At 33.5% G+C, this 12,214-nt stretch overlaps 1 long non-coding RNA gene across 2 annotated transcripts; it reads right to left on the minus strand.

Annotated features, from left to right (window-relative positions):
* Positions 1 to 7,103: 7,103 nt before the first annotated feature.
* Positions 7,104 to 11,844, minus strand: LOC128244997 (uncharacterized). 2 transcript variants are annotated; one of them, XR_008263029.1, is made up of 6 exons: positions 11,708 to 11,844; positions 11,096 to 11,218; positions 10,216 to 10,299; positions 9,397 to 9,529; positions 7,645 to 7,717; positions 7,104 to 7,218 (listed from the first exon to the last, which is right to left on the minus strand). It is a non-coding gene; the product is annotated as an uncharacterized LOC128244997 (long non-coding RNA). The 2 variants fall into 2 exon arrangements; XR_008263028.1 differs by having other exon boundaries at positions 7,110 to 7,717.
* Positions 11,845 to 12,214: the final 370 nt, after the last annotated feature.

Below are 12,214 nucleotides of genomic sequence, written 5' to 3' on the forward strand. Positions count from 1 at the left end.
ACGTTTTCTACGAATAACTCCCGGGGTTTGTGTTTTAACGCACCACGATAACGGACTGAAAACACACATTTTATGCAAAAATACCTTAATACTTATACAAGCTTTTATTTATCTCCTTTCTTACTCTAAAAATGAACTCACTCCTTTATTGACCAAACAACTTTAATTACAAAATGTTTATATTAATTTTCTCCAAAGACAGTCATATAATTTAATATGGTTAAATTTGTTGAGCATGAAATAAAAAGGAACATTTGTTGTGAAACTGCATAGGGCCTGGTTTAACAATTGTTTGTCTTGTTTTAGTGTTTATCCTTCGTTATCAAAGTTTGTCCCAGTGGTTTTGATTTCTTTTTTTTTAATTTCATGGAATCATTAAACTTAGCTATACCTATTCTCTATCTCTCTCCAATACTGCAGCCTGAAATATGGTTCCTCTGCTCAATGAGATATATCTGTTTAAATCTTTGAAGTGAAAAGAAAAAAACCCACAGGGGAATAACTGCAGCCAGAGTAATGGTCCTGTGCAATGCACTTCTGCTCAATGAAAATTTTATCATACCTGTATATAATGTTTGAAGCGAACAAAAAAAACAACAACAAAAGGGAATAACTAACAAATTGCAACTTTTTCGACCACCCGTTTCATAACAAATCTGTTCTGGCCTAATGCAAGTAATGCAAAATAGGTAAAAAAAAACTTGCATGTATTATATACATGAATTCCTTAAACCAACAAACATTTTGTGCTAAAGACAAACAAAAATCTGCTTTGAGTTTAAGTTATAATAACTTATCTGATATTTGCCCAAGAAACTTCATGTGGTCTAAGTGCATTATAGACTCCTCAAGGACATATCTATCATGAAATACGTCCCCCGTTGTCTATCCTATACAAAAGATGCAAATAATTACTGTATATATGTTCTATTAAATGTGCAGGTTGCATGTCTTTTTGAGAAGCCTACACACTTAAAAGGAAATATTTTTTCACAGTAAACTACAGTCGAAACTCGTTATGTCGATTATTGAATGTTCGTGTCAAAAATACAACATTTCATACCATTTTGATGGAGACAAATTTTTTTTGATTGTTGTGGACTGGATAAAATCTGAGGCTTCTGTGACACAAACTTTCATCCCACTATTTCTTTTGTTACAACGTGAGGACCCAGTGGTAATGAAAACAATTAATATTAATATCAATGATTAGTACTCTTTTATACAATTAAACATTTTATTTTTCAGATAAAAATGGCAGAAGATGCAGATGCAACCCTTCCATAATTGACTTTGTTATTAAAGTTTAATACCTCTGACAAATTGTGTAGAAATTTAACCCATTCACTCCGTTTGTCTATGGAAACCTTATGAAGTAATAAAATGTGTCCTTACGGAACATATATTAATCATCGGAATATCTTTGGAAGTACTTACGAACACTTTAGAGTAAGACCAATGGTTAACTTTTATGTATTGTTCAACGTCAAGGTACTAAGTGACAGGCCGGGTCAAACTCTTATGGATGAAGGGAAAACGTAACACAAGCTTTGAATGAAAATAATGCCATAAAAATGTTTTTACGAAATATCGTAAAATAAAACCTAAGTGTCAATAGCATGTGTATAATAACATTTCCCGAAATACATATCTGGGTGGAAAAACCGCCACAAGGAGAATCCTCCGCTGCCACCCAGAGAGACACTTTAATAACATTAGCATATACCATATCTCTGTGAAATATTCGGGATGTAAAAAGCTTGTAATTAAGCAAGATTTAAAATAAATAAATATTGCCATTGTTTAGATGTAATGCACAAACAAGAACTGTCATAAAGGTGGTCAATTTATATTTTAGATAGAAGCAGAACACAAGTAAAGCATAACTTTTAATTAATGTGATGTTGCCGAACAAATGTTGCTACACAAATGTTAGAACAAATGTTGCTACACAAATGTTAAACCAACAATACTAAATAACATTCTGTTACGGAACAAAGGTGACTGCAAATGTGGGAACAATGCATTCAAAAAATTATAATGTCTTTGATTAGCCGTTAAAGCATCATTGTCACAATTTGACATAATCTAAGAAACCATAAGTAACTGTTAACAACAACAACAACAGGGATATATATATATATATATATATATATATATATATATATATATATATAAAATAAAGAAAACAGCATTGGCTCTTAACAGAATCTATTATGACAACTATGTTGGCTGGCAATGAGCCATTTTTGTGCATTTATAAATGTCTCGAAAACAGTGAAATAACTTATAGAAGACGCAAAGGCTTGGAAAAGATCATGCCCATTTAAAATATCACAACAATACTGACAAGTCAACTCTAAATCTCAATCTCACCTTTATTTACTACATAAATGCACTTTATGATTACAATTTTTTGTCAGCATTTTTATGCTTACTAAAAATGTATTTTCTCATAGAATGTGTTGATAAATATATATTTCAAAGAAAAAAAAATCTAGAACAAAAAATTTACTTATGTTATTGTAAAAATGAAATGTGTATTTTGGGCTGAAGAATATAAATTCCCCCTGGAATCTGAGATAGAGATTTGACTTAAGTATTTTCATGATATTTCTAAGGGCCAAATCAAGTTCTAAGTTTACATTTGGAAATTGATGTTTTATGGCTAAAACGTTAATTACGCTGTAAGAAAAATGAACATTTCTACAGTTATTCAAACAATTAAGATCTGTTCTATTTTGAGTTATCATATAAAATCGGAATGAAGGTTGGTCCTGAGACAAAAACAATGTCAAAACTGTCAATTTGTGAGTGTAGCATTAATGTTACATACTAAGATTCAACAACATTACACTGTGTTCTTGATTACTGAAAAGAGCGGAAAGAAACAAGACACATGTAAGATCAACGAAGACCCTAATCTGTGGTGGCAAGTTTGAGCCCAAAGCCTGTCAGAATTTACAGTTACATGTATATACACAAACAATGATGTGCAATGCTGAAAAATTCTTGCTGAATTTCAGCAGGTCCCTGGTGTAAATGCATTGGATTGAAGGAATTTATCAAGGTACGGAGCGGGAGGTCCTGGGTTCGATCCCGGGCCGCATCATACCGAAAGACGTTAAAAGCTGGTACAAGTAGCTCCCTTGTCTGGCGCTTGTCATTAAAAGGGTAGTGCTTGGAAAAGTGGTGTACTCAGTACCAGTTCAACACAGGAAGGTTGTATCCCGTGTATTGGTGCTTTACACCGAGCACATTAAAGAACCAAGAGGTCTCTTCGCAAAGAGCTAGGGTATAGCACCCGGATCTCTTTTATCTCGCTCTGTTTCTTCAAGTCTTCCAATGTCTGGATTTGATTGCAATTGCTGTCACTTCTATCTCATGTAACTTATGGCATTTAAACACAATTTAAGTCGTGATGGCGTCACGGCGGGGTCAAGCCATAAGCAGCGGCCAATAGGCGTGGACAGACCTTGATAAACTCAAATAAACAAAACAAAACAAATTTGGATTGTTGCGTACCGCCTCACAATTATCTCATCAAACTCAACATGACACTGATTAGAATTACTTTCAACTGACGCTCTGCTCAAATATATGGCTACTTCAAGATAGACAGGAAATTACTGATCTGACTTCATCGATGGTATTTTATTGGTTATATATTCTTATTTTTAGCAAATATTATAGCACAAAACATATAGAAATCTAAGCTCATGTCATTTTAAACAGTTACAATATAATAAGTAATCTGGACCATATTTAGAAACCCTCTCACTGTTTTCATATTTAAGACATACTTTATTCCAAAACATTCTTTTAAATGAATTACTGTTATATTTTGTATTAAATACTCAACAAAACTAAACATACTGATACACACATTTTACAGAAATATTTCAAATTCAAGCAAGAATAATTCATTATTCAATTACAGTTCTGAAGCTTTTGAGCAAATGAAGAATGCTCTGCTATTTGAAAAAAAAAAAGAACAAAATGTATATCATCAAACATCTGATGACGATTTACTGGGCTATATTTTTTATCATATCATTTGTTTCGTTTATAGGAACTTTGGGAAACCACATCTTGCTTCATTATAATGTTTCTCATGGTTCCATGTGTACAAAGCCAACGTAAGAAAATAAAATTAGGCAATGCGACATTGTTTAACCGTTGAAATTAAACGCAAACTGTTCACACAATTTTAAAGGACTCAGTTTCGTTTTTTTTTTATTTATACTCCATAAGCACTGAGTTGAAAAACACATTTGCTATAACCCTTTATTTGTTTTTGAAATGGTTTAAATAGGTTAAGTTAACAAACGTAATGTCTTACATTTAGTGTTGTATACATAAGTAAAATAAACACAAAAAAGATATCAATTTCTTTTTGATAATCAGTCAGAAACAAGTACAACAAGCAGTTGAATATTTTTAAGTTTTAAATTTTACAAGAACATTTTTTTTCAGGAGACTGAGAAAACTAAATTCTTACATACATGTAGTAAAATGTAATCGGTAACATGTTTTAAAACAAGAGGCCCAAAAGGGCCATGCTCTACTGGCTGGGTTTGTGTGGTCAACATCACTGTTTTCGAAAAGAACCAACCCGTCATGGGTATCTGAATACTCAAAACTGAAGACTGTATCATGTTCGCAAGCATTTATTACACAATAGCATTTTTTTATACTATCAAGGCCCATAATCTAATATTTTCAAGGCCCATAATCCAGGCATGCATGGGCAGATCTAGCTGGTTTTTGAACGGAGCTCTAATGGATATCCAAATACTGTACAAGTTTCATCAAGATACAATCAAAACTGAAGACTGTATCGTGTTAACGAGCAATTGTTTACTGACACACTGATTTTATTATACTATCAAGGCCCATAATCTAGGCATACATGGGCAGATCTGGCTGGTTTTCGAAAGGAACCGAGCTCTACTGGATATGTAGATACTGTACAAGTTTCATCAAGATACAATCAAAACTGAAGGCTGTATCGTGTTAACGAGGATTGTTTACAAATGCACGGACGCACATACTACGTATACATTACCATCGCATAAGCACTTGTGGCCTTTGGCCAGTAGAGCTAAAAATCACTTTAAAACCACAAACATGAGCAGATGAGAACCAATCCTTTAACAGTTATATTACAAAGAACATTTGTACTAAGGTAATGTAGTAACTTACTGACTTGATAAGAATATGACTAGATAACTTAACATAGAAACACCTAAAGTTACATTTCAACATTTACTAGCATTAACCAGAAACAAAACATATTTTCATGACACAGTTTTGACTGGTAGTCGGTAGCAGTTATGTCCCTTGATTCTATATTTGATTGTTTAAATTTCACTATCAAGTGTCGCTGATGTAGATCTTTCTGATCAATTGTCGATAATAATTGATCATCGTCACATCGCTAGCTGTACATGATCATTTATAAAAAATCAAACTCTATTTAAAAATAACCATTAATGGGTTGCTTTGAATTAAAATTCAAAATATCAATATTACTTTTATATACAATACTATTATCATGAAATCAAGTTTGAAATTACAAAATTACTTTTCTGTAACATGACAATTATTTTGGAAACAGATAAACACAGTTATGTCATAAAACGATTGACATTGCACAAGATAAACTTAATATCAAATGAATATATTTATTGCATTGGAAAACAAACAATATGTGAACACGAGTAACTGAAAAAAAGAGCTAATTGCAGCATTAAATATGTGTAAATGCAAATTGACCATCTACTTTGTGCATCATGCAAACACAATAAGCTTTCCCACAAACATTCAATGTGTTGAAATAATTACTGGGAATTATGCAATAAATTAGAGACAACATTATTAAACACATGTAAATGATTTCCCTGAAATCATAAGACCTATCAAAGTAAATAATCAAGAACTATGACATTTCTAGATCATTAACACAATATATGAAATATATAATGTCATAGAATATAATATAGGTTATGCCAACATAATCATACAACATATTTGTGATGGAAACATGATCATAGCACATATTTTTGCTGGAAACATGATCATAGAACATATTTGTGATGGAAACATGATCATAGCACATACTTTTGATGGAAACATGATCATAGCACATATTTTTGCTGGAAACATGATCATAGAACATATTTGTGATGGAAACATGATCATAGCACATACTTTTGCTGGAAACATGATCATAGAACATATTTTTGCTGGAAACATGATCATAGAACATATTTGTGATGGCAACATGATCATACATTTGAGATGGAAACATGATCATAGAACATATTTGTGATGGCAACATGATCATACTTTTGAGATGGAAACATGATCATAGAACATATTTGTGATGGCAACATGATCATACATTTGAGATGGAAACATGATCATAGCACATATTTGTAATGGAAATATAATCATACAACATATTTGTGATGAAAACATCATACAACATTATTGTATGTATGAATACATAGATTCAGAATTAAACATTTTAAAACTATGAAGTTTCTAGAACATGAACACAATTTTATTAACAAGTACCAAGTCAATTAATGTAATATAGGATATGGTAACATGATCATACAACATAATTAAGTGATGGCAACATGATCATTCAACATTTTTGTTTGCTAACATCTTCGTGAGATTTTTTAAAAGGTCATCATTTTTCATTTTATATTATATAATAGTCAACAAAACATCCATATAGTTATCTGCATATTGGTCATAAAAAAGTCAAGTACATAATACAAATTATACAAGTATACAGAATCAACACATAGTGACATACAATAAATAAACATCATAAAAAATCTAATTAAATTTGTGGCACTTGGCAATTCAATTAAAGTCATTAATTAGATTGAACTTTGTAACACATGAAAAATGGCATAATGAATACTTTGACACAATGAATTTATCCAAATCATACTACAATCAATGTTATCATAAAAGTCACTGTGGGTGAGCTTAATACAAAAACACTGTTTAAAAGTATCTTATGTTGGAGATCATACATCAGAAGAACCTATTACCATTACAACTACCAACACTGTAATCCTCTCCGATCAGCCAGTTGCCAAAGGGCTGTTGGCAAACGCCCAAAAACTCAAGCAAAGATCCCAGAGGTACAAGTTGATGTTATTTGGAGCCTTGTTATGACAGTTGCCCGTGTGCCTATAAAAGGCAAGAACATTAAAGTATGAGGGATCATTTTGAAATTCACGATAAAATAGAAATGAAACCAAACGAAAACATGCTAATAATGAGTTTAAATTTTGGCCCTTTAGTAATAATTTACAACATAAGCATGCTTTTACAAGTTGTAATGTGAACGAGAATTTCACCTGCAAAAACAAACAAAGACAATGGCAGCAAAGATGATGATCCCTAGAACACTGCACTAACTGCTGCCACAAGAGGTGATGGCAAACAACGAAATTGCCCTTCTTATTCTATGTAAAATCACCACTTTATTATGAATTTGCAAAATAGATTTCAGCTATGAGATTATTTTTCCACATATTATGAACACTTTGTTGATTTAACATCAGAAAACCATATTAAGATAGTTTCGTTTTTCTGCTATCACCATTTCCTTACTGTCTCTATCTATAATGTCCATGTGCCACAGTCATGGCCGCATCTCTGAAACCATCCACCCAAAAAAGAGGTCCTGCAAAATATCATTCAAAACTACAATTATCTTCAAATATGATATAATTCATGTGTAAACTTGAAAATACATACAAGAATACAATGTACACATCATCAAATCCTACCTAAACGGGGAGAAACATTTTTTTAGAACTACTTAAAGGGGTACTACAATCCGGAAGCATTTTGTTGTGGGCTGACACCTTTATGCAAAACTTTACTTCTTTATATATTAAAAAAATTACTTTTCTTAACTTTTAAGTGTGTATCTAAGAAAGAATACACTTTTTTCCTTTTGCTATTTAAAACTGTACCGCAACAGCAATTTAACGACAGTGATACTCATGGGTGGAATAGGCCCTCGGACTAAATTTGATGTTTCTCCAGAAATAATTTATTGATTTACATGAAATAAAGAACATGTAACAGTGTTTGTGTCATACTTGTTTAAAATGTGATTTTTAGAGCTTTATGATAGCAAAACTTGGTATTTTCACTAAAATAGAAATGCATTTCAAAATTGGAAGCATGAAAAGAATGCAAAAGTTATGAAAGTTGAACTATTTTTAGCATAAATTGAAGATATACCTTCTTAATCATGATAAAATAAAAACAAAGATACCTTAAAAAACACTGTTTACTCTCTCATCTGTATCCTCCTTCTTACATATTTAATCTGCTCTTACCCAAGTAAAGAATGTAAGGTCCACATAAGGTCTCTTATAAACCATGAGAGTCCTGTTTACTTATCTGATTTTAAAGCACCCAAAAGGCTTACTACACATTATGGTTCCTTAATTAATATCTAGTCTACTGTCTAGTCTAGTCATAGTTTTGATTTCATTGAAGGACTTGAGGTACTTTTCTTAACAAGAGGGACCTGAAGGCCCTGTATCGCTCACCTGATCCAGATTTGAACTTGGTCTAGAGCTAACCAATATAAACATTCTGACTAAGTTTCATGAACATACAGTCATAAATATGACCTCTGGAGTGTTAACAAGCTTTTCCTTCAATTTGACCTTGTGACCTAGTTTTTGACAGCACATGACCCAGATTCGAACTTGTTCTAGAGATTATTAATATTTACATTCTGACCAAGTTTTCTGAAATACAGTCATAAATGTGCCACTAAAGTGTTAACAAGCTTTTCCTATTATTTGACCTGGTGACCTAGTTTTTATCCCCAGATGACCCAATATCAAACTTGTCCAAGATTAAATTCAGGGTAACATTCTGACCAAGTTTTATTAAGATTGTGCCCAAATTGTGACCTCTAGAGTGTTAAAATCAAATTGTTGATGACGGACGACGACGGACACAGTGCGATAACAAAAGCTCACCTTGAGCACTTCATGCTCAGGTGAGCTAAAAATGATGAAAGAAAATATTAAATGCCGGAAGTCTGGTGGAGTATACCAGCCTGGAAATAAATACGCAAAAGTTCACTGTGCTGCAAGGGAGTCTGATATTAGTTCCGACTAAAGTTCAGCTAGAAATGTAGATTCCACATGGCTGGAAGTAGGGAACACGTTTGTAGCTTATAGAACATCTTAACTTAAAATTTTTGAAGGTGACAAGGCTCAAGGCTGGGATCTTAACCTGGATTTTGATGCTGAAATTGTGAGTTTCACTCAAACTAAGTGTGAACTTATAGCGAAGTGCATAGATATCTTGAAGCTCAGTTTAATCGCCTACCTGAAGTTTGTAGGGCTACAATTGTGAGCTTTGCTGGAACCATCCCCATGAGCCTTATGCCTGTGAGGGGAATGGTGGCTTAGGTGACTTGTGGTACCACTCTGCATTTTTGCCCACACCCAACACAGTGTATCTGAAAATGACAGAGTCAATGGCCATGCACTCTGTAGAGTGTAGACTATGCTGGAAATACACCTCTCTAGACAGGCAGTTTTGCGTTTGTCAGATGACATTTCCACATAAAAATTGTGAGGACTCCAATACAGACAAAAATGCCGAAACATGTATCTCTGTCATGGAGCTGTGCTGGTTCTGTGGTGTCAACACCACTGCAACTGGGCAAATCACTAGCAATATCTCTACAGACAAAAGAAACACATTTTACTTAGTAGCCCTTGTCACCCAGTGCACACCTGGAGCATCTTGTTACTTGATAGTGGCCTCATAAAGATAGATCATTAACAAAAAGTATCAGAAAGCTGTTGAGTACCGAATATTTAAAGCGTAAACTTGAGACGGGCAAATTGTGTTCAGGGAAGAAATCATGCAGAAGTTTGTAAAAGAAATGCCAAACTCTAGCTTGATAATTAAGGCCCAAATTCAAAGTGTTACTCAGTAACATTGCTGCGTAAATTCAATCAAACATCAATTAATTAACCCTTTCATGAGAGCATGTCTGAAGACGATCCTGTAGGCCGACTGAGATGGAAAATGTAAAGTTGCAAGAGCACAATCACACACCTTTACAGCTTAACAGTCATCAAGTTATGACCTTACACTTAATCACTTACACAAATCAATCAATTAATGCACGCCTACCTGGAAATGACATCCTTTATGAAGAGAAGAATCTTGCAGTCTGGTAGACGGCTGCTGGCTTAACTTTTATGTCCCAAACAGCAACTGCAATTAAAAAAATGTTGTTAACAGTCCAAAATGAAGATGTTTGCATTATAACACAGCCTTATATTGAGTAAACCTTAACATTGGACCTGTTGGCTGGGGTAAAACATCTAAATTCGCAAATTGATGATCAGCTAAACACAAATTGCACTGTGTGTCTGAGGGGGGGGGGGGGGGGTGTCCCAAGAATATCTTGACACAACTTACCATAGCCGCCTTGCATATTGTGTACAGAAAAGTTTCAGCTTCCCATGACACTCTTCAATAAACCTATGCATAAATTAAAACAAATGTAGGAAATAACTACCTGGTCATAAATGGAAATAATGTCACTTTTTACCTGAATTATTGATAAATACAACTTAAATTGCAGCCAAACTGGCTGATATAAAAGAAAAATTTGTCCTATTCGCTAACGTCAGGTTTTGAAGTTGCTGACAACAGTTCAAAGACCAAGAAATTAAGCATTTAGTCAGGGGCAGATGAATCTTTAAAAAAAAAAAACAACGTCAAAACTTTAAAATTTAAATCAAATTCATATTAATCAAATCCTTAAAGAAACCAGGTACCCATACCTCCAAGAACTTTTGTGTGAAATTTCATCACTGTAAACTGCATATATGCTAAGTTATTGAGATTGCAATTAGTCACACTCTACTACATACACAGCGAGGGCTTACCAACAGGTGAACAGGTTTTTCATTGAGTGATATATATTCCTCACACTCAACTACAATCACAGCCAGAGCTATCCAAATATTCCTCACACTTTACTACATACACAGTGTAAGCTTACCGAAAGGTGAGCAGGAGTTCCAATTGAGTGTAAATCCTTCCTCACACTGCCACTGGAACCCATTTTCTGCCTCTAAACGCTGTGAGGATAAACCTCATCTCTCACATTGTGCTGCTTCTGGGTCTGTTGATAAATGTACAACAAAATATCATAGATTCTCAAATCATGAATTCAGATGACCCTCTGAGGAAGGTTCTCGCTCAAAGATATTTTTTATTGTACATATATATATTAACTTAACTATATGTCTTTGATAAATTTGATCAAGTGTGACCACATATTTTTGCAAGTATATGTAGTTGATAGTTTTATATTGTTTCTATAGATGTTATAGTCAGAATCAATAGAAAAGATGTCTTGCACTGTACTTCAGTCATCGAAATTAGACTTTCGGATGAACAAGCCCGAATTCTTATAATATTGCATGGAATCATATTTTTGAACAAGCCCTTCTATATAAAATTCAGAATTTGAGCAAGCCCGGAAGACATTTTACCAGTGAAGGGCTTGCGGGCTTGTGCTAATTTCGACCACTGGTACTTACTATCCAGCTTGTCATGTTACTAGAAATAATTGCAACTAAAATGAAAGAAAATCACCATCAGCCCATACCCAGTATACGCTTGTTCCTGCTAGAGGCCCCTGTAGTGAGTGTGGTATAACCACAGGGACATGGTTGACAGATAAACTCTCTCTAACTTGTATGCTCCCAGGGAAGATGGCACAGAGTTTCCATCCAGGGAGAGCTCAAACCCGTGTATACTTCACGCAACTAAAACATACACATATAAAACAATGAAATTGATATATATAAAATGTAAAGGAAATTATCACATACATTGTACTTATTTCTGCACAATACATGCTCAAATCTGTACTTCAATTGTCCAACTGTGTTTATGTTTTACTGAAGACTTGTTACATCTACCATTTAAAAATATAGATGATTTCAATGCACTACATTTTATATGGATACATATACACTTCAATACAAGTGGCAACAGCCTCAATACTATTTGTGATACAAATTTGGCATTGAAAAAAAGAGATGTATAATAATATTTGTGGAACAAGTTTTGCGTTGAAAAAACAAGCGATGGATAATAATATTTGTGGAAC

This window comes from Mya arenaria, chromosome 8 (genome assembly GCF_026914265.1).
Source record: "Mya arenaria isolate MELC-2E11 chromosome 8, ASM2691426v1".
Classification (NCBI taxonomy): Eukaryota; Metazoa; Mollusca; class Bivalvia; order Myida; family Myidae; genus Mya; species Mya arenaria.